Source organism: Balaenoptera ricei, chromosome 5 (genome assembly GCF_028023285.1).
Source record: "Balaenoptera ricei isolate mBalRic1 chromosome 5, mBalRic1.hap2, whole genome shotgun sequence".
Classification (NCBI taxonomy): Eukaryota; Metazoa; Chordata; class Mammalia; order Artiodactyla; family Balaenopteridae; genus Balaenoptera; species Balaenoptera ricei.
Genome location: NC_082643.1, coordinates 715,700 through 728,262, shown reverse-complemented (window position 1 = coordinate 728,262; position 12,563 = coordinate 715,700). Strand labels below are relative to the sequence as shown.

The window sequence follows — 12,563 nt, the reverse complement described above, 5'->3', positions numbered from 1 at the left end:
TACTCAGACTCTGTGACTTGTTTGTGTTCAGAATCTAATGGAGTAACTTCTATTACCTAAGGAATCCTCCTCCTCCCTCCAAAAAAGATATTTTAAAAAGTGTCGGGGCTTTCCTGGTGGCGCAGTGGTTGAGCATCTGCCTGCAAATGCAGGGGACACGGGTTCGAGCCCTGGTCTGGGAAGATCCCACATGCCGCGGAGCAACTGGGCCCATGAGCCACAACTACTGAGCCTGCGCGTCTGGAGCCTGTGCTCCGCAACAAGAGAGGCCGCGACAGAGAGGCCCGTGCACGGCGATGAAGAGTGGCCCCCACTCACCGCAACTAGAGAAAGCCGCCGCAACTAGAGAAAGTCCTTGCGCAGAAACCCAACTCGCACAGAAGACCCAACACAGCCAAAAATAAGTAAATAAATAAATAAGTTAAAAAAAAAAAAAAAAAGTGTCAGTCTTTCTCAAGTTTGTTATTTATTCCACAACAAGGCTGTGAACCAATTAAAAGTTTAAAGAGCTATCGAATCTGCAATATCTAAAACACCTGAGATTTAACCTGCAGAAAGTAATTTTTTAGAAAGAAAATAATTGGAAAAATGTTCCACATGCTACTGTCTGTATTTTATTGGTTTAACATGTAGACTTTCATAGACTTTTTGGAACACAGGGGGTAATTTTTTCTTTTTTGAAAGCAGAAGGGCTTTGTTTGCCAGGTGAATATCTCAGAGCTCTCACAACTCTGATAGAAAACAGCTTTAGTTTGGGAAAGGAGAAATATGTGTGAAAAGTCATGATAAAATCAGAGTGAGGCTTTCTGTGACAACATTGATCTATACATAACATTAGACATGACTGTGCAACCTGTTGTCAACAATTGATTCTGCAATTGTCACCTCAGCAATTTTTAAGGAGGGTTGTTGGCATATGGGGAGGCTTCTGATTTTGAAAAATATATGCTGCTGAGTAACTCTGACCAGTGAGTTTTTAGTTAAATGCATGCAGTTTACAAGGAAAAATAGTACAATTTTAATAATTCTTAAACTGAGAAACTCAGAAAACCAAATCTTATTTTATAGGCTCCCCCAACCACCCTACAATCAGCCCCACCAACTACTCCTAGTCACCCTTACTCCTGTTTTCTTTCATTTTCATTGTGTTATTCACCTTCTAAATCTCCATAGTTTTGTTCATATATTATGTTCATTGTATATTTTTGGTTTCCCCCCACCAGGAAGAGCAGGGATCTTTGTCTGTTGTGTATACTGATGTATCACAGGCTTGGAATGATGTCTGGCACATAGTGATACTCAATAAATATTTGTTGAAATCAAGGCGATTTTTATATTTGTGTTGGGAGAAATAAAAATAATAGACAGCATGTATTGAGCCATTCCTATGTGCCAGGTACCTGCTACGTTCTTTCTTTGGTTCCATTTTTTCATTTAATCCCCACAAATAACCTCATGAAGTAGGGGTTGCACTTGGGACTAGCACTGCCCCATTTTAGAGATGAGAGACTGAGGCTCCGGTGGTCACTTCTAGGGCAAATGACTAGTGAATGGCCAACAAGAAGCGGAATTAGGGATTGAGGTGACATCTGCTCAACCCCAGAGATTCTGTCTGTCATGTGAGGTGTCCTTCTTTAGGTAATAGTTCATTCTTTCCAGTGCTTGAACTTAAACAGATAAATGTGAAGTCTAACTGGTCTTAAAGGACCTCCAAATTATAATGAATAATTCTAGCAGTCATTAACAAATTTGTTTATGGAAACTGGCATTCCATAGGAATAGAATTGTATTGACCCTTATTTGCTAGTTTTCAGAATATGGAATGCTGGACACTCTACCTGGTGACACACAAAGAGCCAGAAGGTGGTCACTGACCATTCTGGCTTGGCCAGGATTGACCCTTCCAGAGACTGAGGTCAAGAGAAACGCAGGATTGTGATGGCGACCATGTGAAGCCACATCAGGGTCCTGTTCCCCAGGGTAAAATGTGAGTCTGCTGGTGTGGATGACATCAAATTCTCCCCAGTTATAGGCTGAGTGGTCTTTCTAAAGCTTCATGGTTATGGTGGTTAGTTAGCAAAGAGCCAAAAATGAAAGACCCAGACCTGCTTGGCCTCTAAGGAAAGCTCTGAGGGCCAGTACTTGCTTATTTGATGTATGTGCAGAGTAGCTCTTAGGGTAAGCAAAGGTGAGTGAAAAGAATTATTAATTTTAATTTTGATTCACCCATTGAATGAAGTTGGCTCTAGATTTTGTCAATCTTTATATTTATATGTATGAAATATATATTTATATATGAATATATACATATATTCATATATTTTTATATATGAAAAGTGGGGCAAATCTGTCAATAACTTATTAATTTGTTGAGTGTCAAGATTATAAACCAGGTAAGTGAGGCATCACTATCAATTATACAAGAGAAGATCCAACTAGGATCATGAATCACCTGGTTTTAGATCTTGATTGTGAGTAACTTAAAAATATTTACTTGCAATTTTGATGTACACTCAAGTTTTTATTTTAGGAATCCAACTTATTTAATGGAGGATAATATGTCTACTACACGACATATTAAAAAAATGACCAATGCAGAATGGCAAAACTACTACATGTATGATACTAAGGCGTGATTTGCTTCCATAAATTGTATAATATATGTATGTATATATATATATATATATATATATATATGAATAATCTGACCTTTTTGGATAAAAAGCTACTTATACATTTGTAATATTAATAGCAATATAACAACGATTCTTCACAGGAATATTTTTGGATATACTGTGGAGTTATGATGAATGACTAATATCTCTCATCAGATGAAGAGGGACCTTTTAAAATCCTTAGTAACATGGGTAGCACTTAAGACAGAATTGGCTTCTGCCTATGGAAAGGATACATAACATTTATTCTGAAGAAAGGCAATGATTAACCTTAGATTGCATCTTGATTATTTCGTTCCATAGTGTTTGAATAAGTTCTAATAATGAAAGACTACTCAGGTGGACTTTATTTGCTGTGGTCTGGTCTATCAGGACCGAGTACTGCCACACGAGTCATATATTACCTTTCACTTCTGGATTTTTCTTTCTATGTACGTGTGTGTGCTCTGAAACCGACAAATCTCTAGTTGATTTTTAAGTCATTTAAAATCTTTTAATGTTTGATTTTTCATTTATAATGATTGATCGTTAAAATACCAAATGTTTTCTATAACAATATCAATTTCATTTATGTTTAGATTTGCTTTTCTAAGTGTAAAAGATAAAGGTTTTTAGCAAGGGCCCAGGAAATGACCTAAAATCCTTAGACTGTCCAGGGAATTTACTACTCATGAATGTTAAATAATGGTCAGAAGCCATGGTCTGAAGGGTGCAAACTGTATGTAATGACCCTTTCTGTGACCCTCTTCTTTGTTTCTCAGATGCGTATAACTCTCTGGCTCAAACACAGCCAAGATTGTTCCAGAAGTTTTGGGACATTCTTAGAATATGCAGTGAGATGCCTGTAAAGTGCTACCTTGTCCCACATCCACTGAAGCAAGTGAAGAACTTTAATACATTGGTGGTGGATTTAGGGCAGTAAAACAGTGAGGGCATGGGACTCAGTCAGACTTGGGTTTACATTCTAACTCGGCCACTTAGTAGCAAAGTGACTGCAAGCAAGAAGCCCACCCTCTCCAAGCCTTGGTTTCCTTGTGTGTGAGAAGAAGGATTTCAGCACTTACTCTTTTTGTGTTGTAAAGATTAATGAAATGATGTATTTGTGCATTCATTCAGTACTATTTATTGAGAGCCTACCTTGTGTCAGTTGATGTTCTTCCTAGTTTCCTGTGATGGATGTAGTGTTGAACTTTAAGCTTAGGGTATTAAAGTACTTATTAGAGAAAATAGTATATCATGAGTGTCCAGTCAATGTCACCCATGGTGACAGATGAATAGTTTTGTCACATCTGAGAGCCCAATGCAGTTATAAGATAGCTTCTCTCAGAACGCAAACAAATGTGTAAAGGTTACAGGGTAAAGGAAAATTTAATTTCAGTAGATACAAAAGAGAACCACAACCACTTAGGTTATACCATATTGTTAATTGTTAGCAGTGGGGGAAATCCTAGGAAGAGTGAAAACTGTAAATTAGTTAGATGTAGGTTCTTTATATATTTGAATGAACCCTCTTCTGCCCTCTCCCCCTTCCCCCTCCGTCCTCCACAGGCATGCTGACAGGGAATTCTGCTATTTGTTTGTTTTATTTCATGGCTATTGTGATAGCCTGTGATTAGTTGGAATAATAATTTTGAAAAAAATATGATGAACAGATTTACTTATAGGGCCTATTACAGTCAAATTATAACCAGCTGGTATTTCAAAATCTGACCAGTTTGATACATTGGCAGCAGGAGTGGAGTAAAATTTATATGAATACTGGAGCCATGGCTAAAGATTTAGAGTGTCACCCTCACTAAAAAAGAGATATCAAGTGATATGAAAACCTACAGAGAAATTTCAAGGAAAGCGTGAGACATAGAAGTTTTGGAAGAAAGACGCACAGATGCTCACTTTGGCCATTTTCCATAAAACAATATAAAAAGAAGCCACAAACCTGAAGTATGAGTTGGAGGGAGACTTTGGTGTTGGAAACCAGCCCCAGAAGAAAAGACAGTGCATGACTTGTTACTTGGGAAAAGAGACATATTTTAAGAAACAGGAAGAGAAGAAAGAATTCCAAGAGAAGACACTGAATGAATGAAATATTGAACTAAATTCTTTGGTTTGTATATCTCCCCTTAGCTCTGGTGTTTGAACTAATAGGGACATACAGCAGGTGAAGGGACAAAAGCGGCATCAGGCAGAGGGTCGATCTGCAATATAATTATGATGCTTTGAGGTTTTGCTTACTTTTATATTTTACTAGCCTTTCACATACTCATGCCTGTGTGCAGATTAGCATGTGGGAGAAGCAAGGAATTCTGATGCTTAGAGAGACCCCAACGGTGACCACTTTCCAAGTTCTCAATTAATGGTGGAGAAGAGGAGGACAATGGCATGAGTTGACCTGGCCAAGGTCACTGTGTGGAAAGTGGCCGAGCAAGGGGGCAGCTTTCTTTTTTTTTTTTTTTTTTTTTTAATATTTATTTATTTATTTATTTATTTATTTATTTATTTTTGGCTGTGTTGGGTCTTCGGTTCGTGCGAGGGCTTTCTCCAGTTGCGGCAAGCGGGGGCCACTCTTCATCGCGGTGCGGGGACCGCTCTTCATCGCGGTGCGCGGGCCTTTCACTATCGCGGCCCCTCCCGTTGCGGGGCACAGGCTCCAGACGCGCAGGCTCAGCAGTTGTGGCTCACGGGCCCAGCCACTCCGTGGCATGTGGGATCTTCCCAGACCAGGGCTCGAACCCGTGTCCCCTGCATTAGCAGGCAGATTCTCAACCACTGCGCCACCAGGGAAGCCCGGGGGCAGCTTTCTTGACATGTTACTCTTGTGTTCTCTCTGCATAACTAGTTTACTTTTTCTTATTAACCCGAGGTTCAACTACCGGAAAGCATAACCATTTGGTAATTTATCTGTTCTTTGTAAAACATACATGTCATCAAGAACTTCAAGTGAATTAACACAGAATTGCACATACTATTATTTTTTAAATGTTTAGCCATATCTATTTGTTAATTATTTCATTCAAAATTTTGTGTGTACCTCTCATCATTTGATTTGCTTGGCCCTTAGGTTTTATGGGTTTTTAAAATCAGCTTTTAAAAAAATCTGTTCTAACATCTCAATTTCTTGTTTTTTCTTTCTTCATCGGTACCACCTTAGTCTACTTTTGTTTTCTTTCTTACTTTGAATGTTAATTTCATTTGTTACTGATTTTCATCCTTCTGTTAATATTAAGAAAGCATTTAAAGGTATACAGTTGCCACTGACTACAACTTTTGTTACATCCCATATGTTTAATAAGTACATTTGCATTGTTACTTTCTAAATAACCTACATTTGAAGTTTTGGTAGCTTCTTTGACTCAATTACACTACGTTAATAGTAGGAAGTGCGGGCTGTACAAGTTGTGCTATAAAAAAATGTCTTGATATGTTCTTTATGGACTAACATTTACTCAGATGCTTATATTTATAAAGTATTTTCAAAAGTTATGATTACAAAATTTGTATCTTTATTAATTATTTATCCTTTTATTAATCATTATTAAATTATCCTTTTATTGGTAATTATGTTGTACCACATCATGTTATTCTATTTTTATTTTTTATTTTTTTTAAATTTTATTTTATTTTTTCATTTTTTATACAGCAGGTTCTTATTAGTTATGTATTTTATACATACTGGTGTATACATGTCAATCCCAATCTCCCAATTCATCCCACTCCCCCACCCCCTTGGTGTCTATATGTTTGTTCTCTACTTCTGTGTCTCTATTTCTACTTTGCAAATCGGTTATTCTATTTTTAAAGTTAACTAAATCATATTTCAAAATAAAGTAACTTACTTGGATTTACCTACTGCATTTTATCTTGCCACTCTACTTATTACAGTTTCTGAACTGTTGTCCTCTCCTGCCTTCTTTTTATAGTATTTGTATAAAAAGAATTAACCACTATTTTATTTTTAAATTTTAGTGTCCTTTTGAATTCTGCAATCAGCACAGCTGGACATTGCTGCCTAGCCATGGTTTGTTTGCTTTATCTTACTCAATTATTTAAATGTTACAAATTTTGTTGGTATATTTTTCTCCAAACATTTAGACTGTATATAATACTAATTTTCCAATCACATATTTGTTTTGGACCCCCTTTAACCCAGAAAGCAAGACATTTCTACCCTCCAAACCTCCCACCTACCATCTCTGGTCTTTATTTACCTTTGTAATTCTAAGACGTTCCAATATTTTTGAATGTCTAGGTTAAGACCTGGTTAGCCCTGGCTCAGATCTCAAACACACTTTGTTTAGCACCCTCCAGTGCTTTTTTTCAATAGATGGATTGTCTTTGTATATTAAGAAATTGCAATGTTGCATATAGATATCTGGCTTCCCTTGAAATGTGTTGACCTGCCTGTATTGCGGGGTAATGGTGTGAGTGGTTCTAGCAGCATCTGCTGCCTTTGGCTGGCAGACGCGTCCCCAGCTCAGCATGGCTTCCCCCACTCTCTGTCCATCAAGACGGGACCACTTTCCTTATCTGCCTTCTATCCCAGGCCCCATGGTCACGTGAAATTGTGATCATCGATCTAGAGATTTCTACCTAGATTATTATTAAAATATTATTTATGTCATATATCTTCTTTTTAGAAAAAGTTTAAATATTTCAAATTTGAACATATGCCATTGAAACATATTTAATATTTACTGTCAATCTTTTTATATGATGACACATCTGTTTAAAAATTATGATTGATCATCTCTAGATGTTAAGATGCTGTGTTTTTAATTAAGATACAGTTTTCTTTAATTAAGATACTGTTTTCTATTATTTTTTTCAAACTATACATGTTAGCGTTATGTCTTCTGAGTTTTTTCATATTTGCAACTATTCTTTTTCTTGTGGTCTGCACCCGTAGAGGACAACTTGACAGGAAATGCAGTTTGGGGGATAACTTTTTTTGCCTCAGACTCTAGAAATTTACTTTTATTTTTCTGCCATTTACCATTTGGAAGAAATAAGGGCTAACCTGACTTGTAGTAAATAAAAAAAAATGTTCAAGTGCTTTTAGTATTTTTTTTATCATTCTAACACCATTTTTCTAAACATACTTTAACTCTCCATAATTCTTATGCTCGAAGATTACTAAGCTTTTCTGATCTATACGTTGGCCATTTATTAGCATAGGAACATTTTATTTCACTACATCTTTCCTTATTGCTTCTGCTTTAGGTATTGTGCTTTCTTCCACAGTAACTTCTATTAATTTCTGGTTGTCATTTTCTGTCTTTCAGTTATGAATTTTTACTTACTGCTTTCCTTTCCTTGGGCCATTTTTCCTCTGTGTTATTCAGAGATGTATCTAGCTTGCTCTTCACATTAGGATTTTATTTTTATTCTTTGTCAATGTTACCATTTATTACCTTCAATATGCACTTTTTTAATGCTACTGTGATCTTTTCTCATCTAACCCATGTCACTTTTAAAATATATTTTAGGAGCTTTCACTGATAAACGATTTCTTTCTTTTTTTTAAAATTTTTATTTATTTATTTATTTATTTTTGGCTGTGTTGGGTCTTTGTTTCTGTGTGAGGGCTTTCTCTAGTTGTGGCAAGCGGGGGCCACTCTTCATCGCGGTGCGCGGGCCTCTCACTATCGCGGCCTCTCTTGTTGTGGAGCACAGGCTCCAGACGCGCAGGCTCAGTAGTTGTGGCTCACGGGCCCAGTTGCTTTGCGGCATGTGGGATCTTCCCAGACCAGGGCTCGAACCCGTGTCCCCTGCATTAGCAGGCAGATTCTCAAAAATATGGAATGCTTCACGAATTTGCATGTCATCCTTGCGCAGGGGCCATGCTAATCTTCTCTGTATCGTTCCAATTTTAGTATATGTGCTGCCGAAGCGAGCACCCATGTCACTTTTAATAGGTCGAGGATCTTTCAAAATATAAGATCTTTTTAAAACAAAAGGATTTAAAAATTTTTTTACACCTGTTTCACGTGGGCCTTAAGTTCATCTTTTTTGTGTTTTTCTGAGAATGTCATATTTTCCTAGAAATTTTCCTGGCTTCTCAGCTGCTTAGCCTTCAGAAAGTGGTTCTCTTTTTCTTGCCCTGCAGTGTTTTGCAAGTGTTTTCTCACTCTTACTTGACTGAGCAGAGATCTCTCTAGAACTCGTGTTTTCCACGGACAAGCTTTGTCGACTGCCTGTGCCCTTGTTTCACTGATGTCACATGCATTTTTTCCAGTGCTGTCTCTGTCATTGTGCACAGCTCCTAGCCCAGGTCTCAGGGCACTAAAATCTATCTTTCATAGAGCCATTAGGTTGCAAAGCAATGGAATATATAAAAATTATAATCGCCAGACTTTTGGATTTATTAAGCCTTTTCCTGCTGTTTACAATCCTTAACTGAGGGGTTATGTTTTCCAAAGTGACATCAAACACCCAATCCCTTTTCCTCCAAAGCACTTTACTCTCTCCTTGCCTAGATGTTTCCTTTAAGCTTTAATTTCTAAAAGAATGAAGAAGGTATTAATGAGTGTGTGTGCATATGTGTGTGTTGGGGTATTGGGGTGGAGGGTAGGATTAAGTTTAATTTGAGCACGAAGGGAACTCTGAACTAAGCAAACTGTGACATCCATTCAATAGGAGGGCAACTGCTTTGTTTTCTTGTTGGTATGTATCTTGTGTAACTGATCCAGTGAGCAGGGCTGTGAACGTAGCTAAAGGGTCTTCCCTCCTTCCTTTAGGTAGGTGTGTGTTCAGTTCCGTCCAGTCTGCCTCGGGGTACCTGGAATCTCTTTCATTCTGGGTTTCATACGTTTTGGAGTTTTCATAGGCAATGTGCTGGGAAGTTGGGAGAAGCTGCTTTGGGGATGACTAGCCCGTTTTTTGATTTTTGTTTGTTTTTTGATTTGAAAGTCTCCTTAAGTGACACTTTGAAATAGCTAGATGACCTTGTTTATCATCGCACACACTACTAGGAGGGCTGAAAGGAAGGAGGCAGTGACCTTGGGCAGAAGTAGGCAGAGTGATCATAGTGACGATGTTGATTTTACAGCAAGCTAATTAATTATGAATGCAGTGGAGAACATAAAGTATGTGGAAAAATAGTTGTAGGCATCTAAATGGATTTTAAGACCAATCTGTCGTTAAGAAAAGGTTAAATTATATTAAAATTTCTTTTGAATGTGGTGATGTACATAACACTTTGCTTATAAAAAGGAAAACATTTCAAAAATTCTTCATACGTGAAGAGGCTCAATTTTATTATCTAAAATATTCACTTAAATAGACTAACCAGTTCCTCGATATTTTTCACTGAATTAGATATTATCGTGCACACATGCATTCTCTACATATCTACACGCATATTTGCCTTAGACTATTTGTTCTTGCCCTTTAGTTTTGGAGGAAATATGACTGAAAATTAAGATCCATAAATATACTTAAAAACATGACACCGTCACCTCATGATAAAATGTGAGAACAAATAAAACACTCTTTACTTAGCATCCCCTCCACCATCTGAAGAGCACACGCACACTTTCCTTTTCAGGAATTCCAGACAGCCCGAAGCCTTTGCTCAAAAAGATGAAGTTCCCTTAAAGCTAAATGAAGAGGTCCTGCAACTGCTGTGGTTTCCAACCACCCACATTTAAGCCTCATTTTTCGAGGCTGTGTCCCAGTGACTCTTTAAAAGTTATGATCTGCCTCACTTCAACTTGCTTTACAATAGCTGCCAGCGTTTCTTGCTTTCATCTGCGCTCTGCACATGGTCAAATATTTTTATGGACAATCCAGAGCTGAAAGCTGCCATGGCATTCTTTCACCTGGGCTCTTTGACAACTATGCAGAGAATGGATTACTAAAGAACCACACAGCCTAGGGAAGTTTTGCAGTGTTGAACCTATGTGACACCAAGATCCAGGTCTAATGCAAAGCCGCTCAAGGGATTGTGTCTGAAGCCCTATGTGGTGTGAGAAGGTTTTACATTAAATACAATGGAAACCCATTTTTGCATATGCAAGCCTCCGTGTGTGTGTGTGTGTGTGTGTGTGTTTGTGTGTGTGTGTGTGCACAGACAATGAAAAACAGAGAGGGAGAAAGAAAGGATGAAAGAGAGAGGTGGAGGGTGAGGGGTGGTTACAGAAAAGTTGGCAGAGAAGGTGACTGTCCAGAGGATTGGGGATGTTTTAACACTACTCTGACATTTCAAAAAATTAATTTTTTAAAATATAAACATACAGTTTATCAGCGTATAGAATTTGAAGAGTACTGAAAAGTTTTAGCTTTCTATTATATTAATTCAAATTACAAATGTAATAATCTAATTTTTTAAATGTTTTTACTGCTTTATCTTATAATGAATTCCTAATACTACTTACTATGTCATGGTAGTATATCATCCCCAGAATCTTTCTATGATTCTCCAGGTGCAAACTAATTTTTTTTTTTATTGAAGTATAGTTGACATATAACATTATATTAGTTTCTGGCCTGCAACATAGTGACTTGATATTTATATACATTATGAATTGATAACCATAGGTCTAGTAACCATCTGTCACGATACAAAGTTATTGAGATATTGACTATATTCCCTAGCTGTACATCACATCCCTGTGATTATTTTATTACTGGAAGTTTGTACTTCTTAATCCCCTTCACCTATTTCTCCCAACCCACCATGCCCCTCCCCTCTGGTAACAACCACTTTGTTCTTTGTATCTATGGGTCTGATTATGTTTTGTTTTATTTATTTGTTTGTTTTGTTTTTTGGATTCCACATATAAATGAAATCATATGGTATTTACCTTTCTCTACCTGAATTATTTCACTAAACATTAATACCCTCTATGTCCATCCATATTGTCGCAAATGGCAAGATTTCATTCTTTTTTATGGCTGAGTAGTATTCCTACAAATATGTATACATATATACATGAACCACATCTTCCTTATTCATTCATCTATCAATGGGCATGTAGGCTGCTTCTATATTTTGGCTATTGTAAATAATGTTGCAATGAACATAGGGGTGCATGTATCTTTTCAAATTAGTGTTTTCATTTTCTTTGGATAAATACCCAGAGTGGGATTGGTGGATTGTGTGTTAGTTCTATTTTTAATTTTTTTGAGGAATCTCCATATTGTATTCCATAGTGGCTGTAACAATTTACATTCCCATCAATAGTGCACAAATGTACCCTTTTCTCCACAACCTCACCAGCATTTGTTATTTGTGTTCTTTTTGATGATGCCCATTCTGACAGGTGTGAGGTGGTCTCTCATTGTGGTTTGGATTTGCATTTCCCTGATGATTAGTGATGTTGAGCATTTTTTCATGGGTCTGTTGGCCATCCATATGTCTTCCTTGGAAAAATGTCTATTCTGGTTATTTGTCCATTTTAAATTGGATTGTTTGGTGTTTTAAATTTTTTTTTGGTATTGAGTTATGTAAGTTTTTAAAATATATTTTGGATATTAGCTCCTTATTGGACGTATCATTTGCAGATACGTTCTCCCATTTAGTAAGTTACCTTTTTGTTTTGTTGATGGTTTCTTTCGCTGTGCAAAAGCTTTTTTTGTTGTCCCATATTTTAAATTTGGCTTTTGTTGCCATTGCCTGAAGAGACAGAGACACTAAAATACTTTTAGGACTGATGCCAAACCATACTGCCTATGTTTTCTTCCAGGACTTTTATGCTTTTAGGTCTTATATTTAAGTCTTCAATCTATTCTGAGTTTATTTTTGTATATGGTGCAAGAAAGTGGTCTCCTTTCATTCTTTTGTATGTAGGTGTCCAGTTTTCCCAACACCATTTATTGAAGAGACTTTTTTTTCCACCATTATATATTCTTGACTCTTTTGTGGTAAATTAATTGACCACATAAGTATGG

General features: G+C 37.0%; 1 long non-coding RNA gene and 1 other non-coding gene across 2 annotated transcripts in view; one reads left to right on the top strand and one right to left on the bottom strand.

Moving 5' to 3' along the window:
- Positions 1–6,692, top strand: part of LOC132366304 (uncharacterized) — a 59,824-nt gene extending 53,132 nt beyond the window's left edge. The window contains exon 3 of the long non-coding RNA XR_009503414.1: positions 6,639–6,692. This is a non-coding gene — a long non-coding RNA (uncharacterized LOC132366304). The remainder of the gene's footprint in view (positions 1–6,638) is intronic.
- A 1,770-nt stretch (positions 6,693–8,462) lies between these two features.
- LOC132366814 (U6 spliceosomal RNA) lies at positions 8,463–8,569 on the bottom strand. The gene has a single exon (XR_009503537.1). It is a non-coding gene; the product is annotated as a U6 spliceosomal RNA (small nuclear RNA).
- Between the last annotated feature and the right edge of the window lie 3,994 nt (positions 8,570–12,563).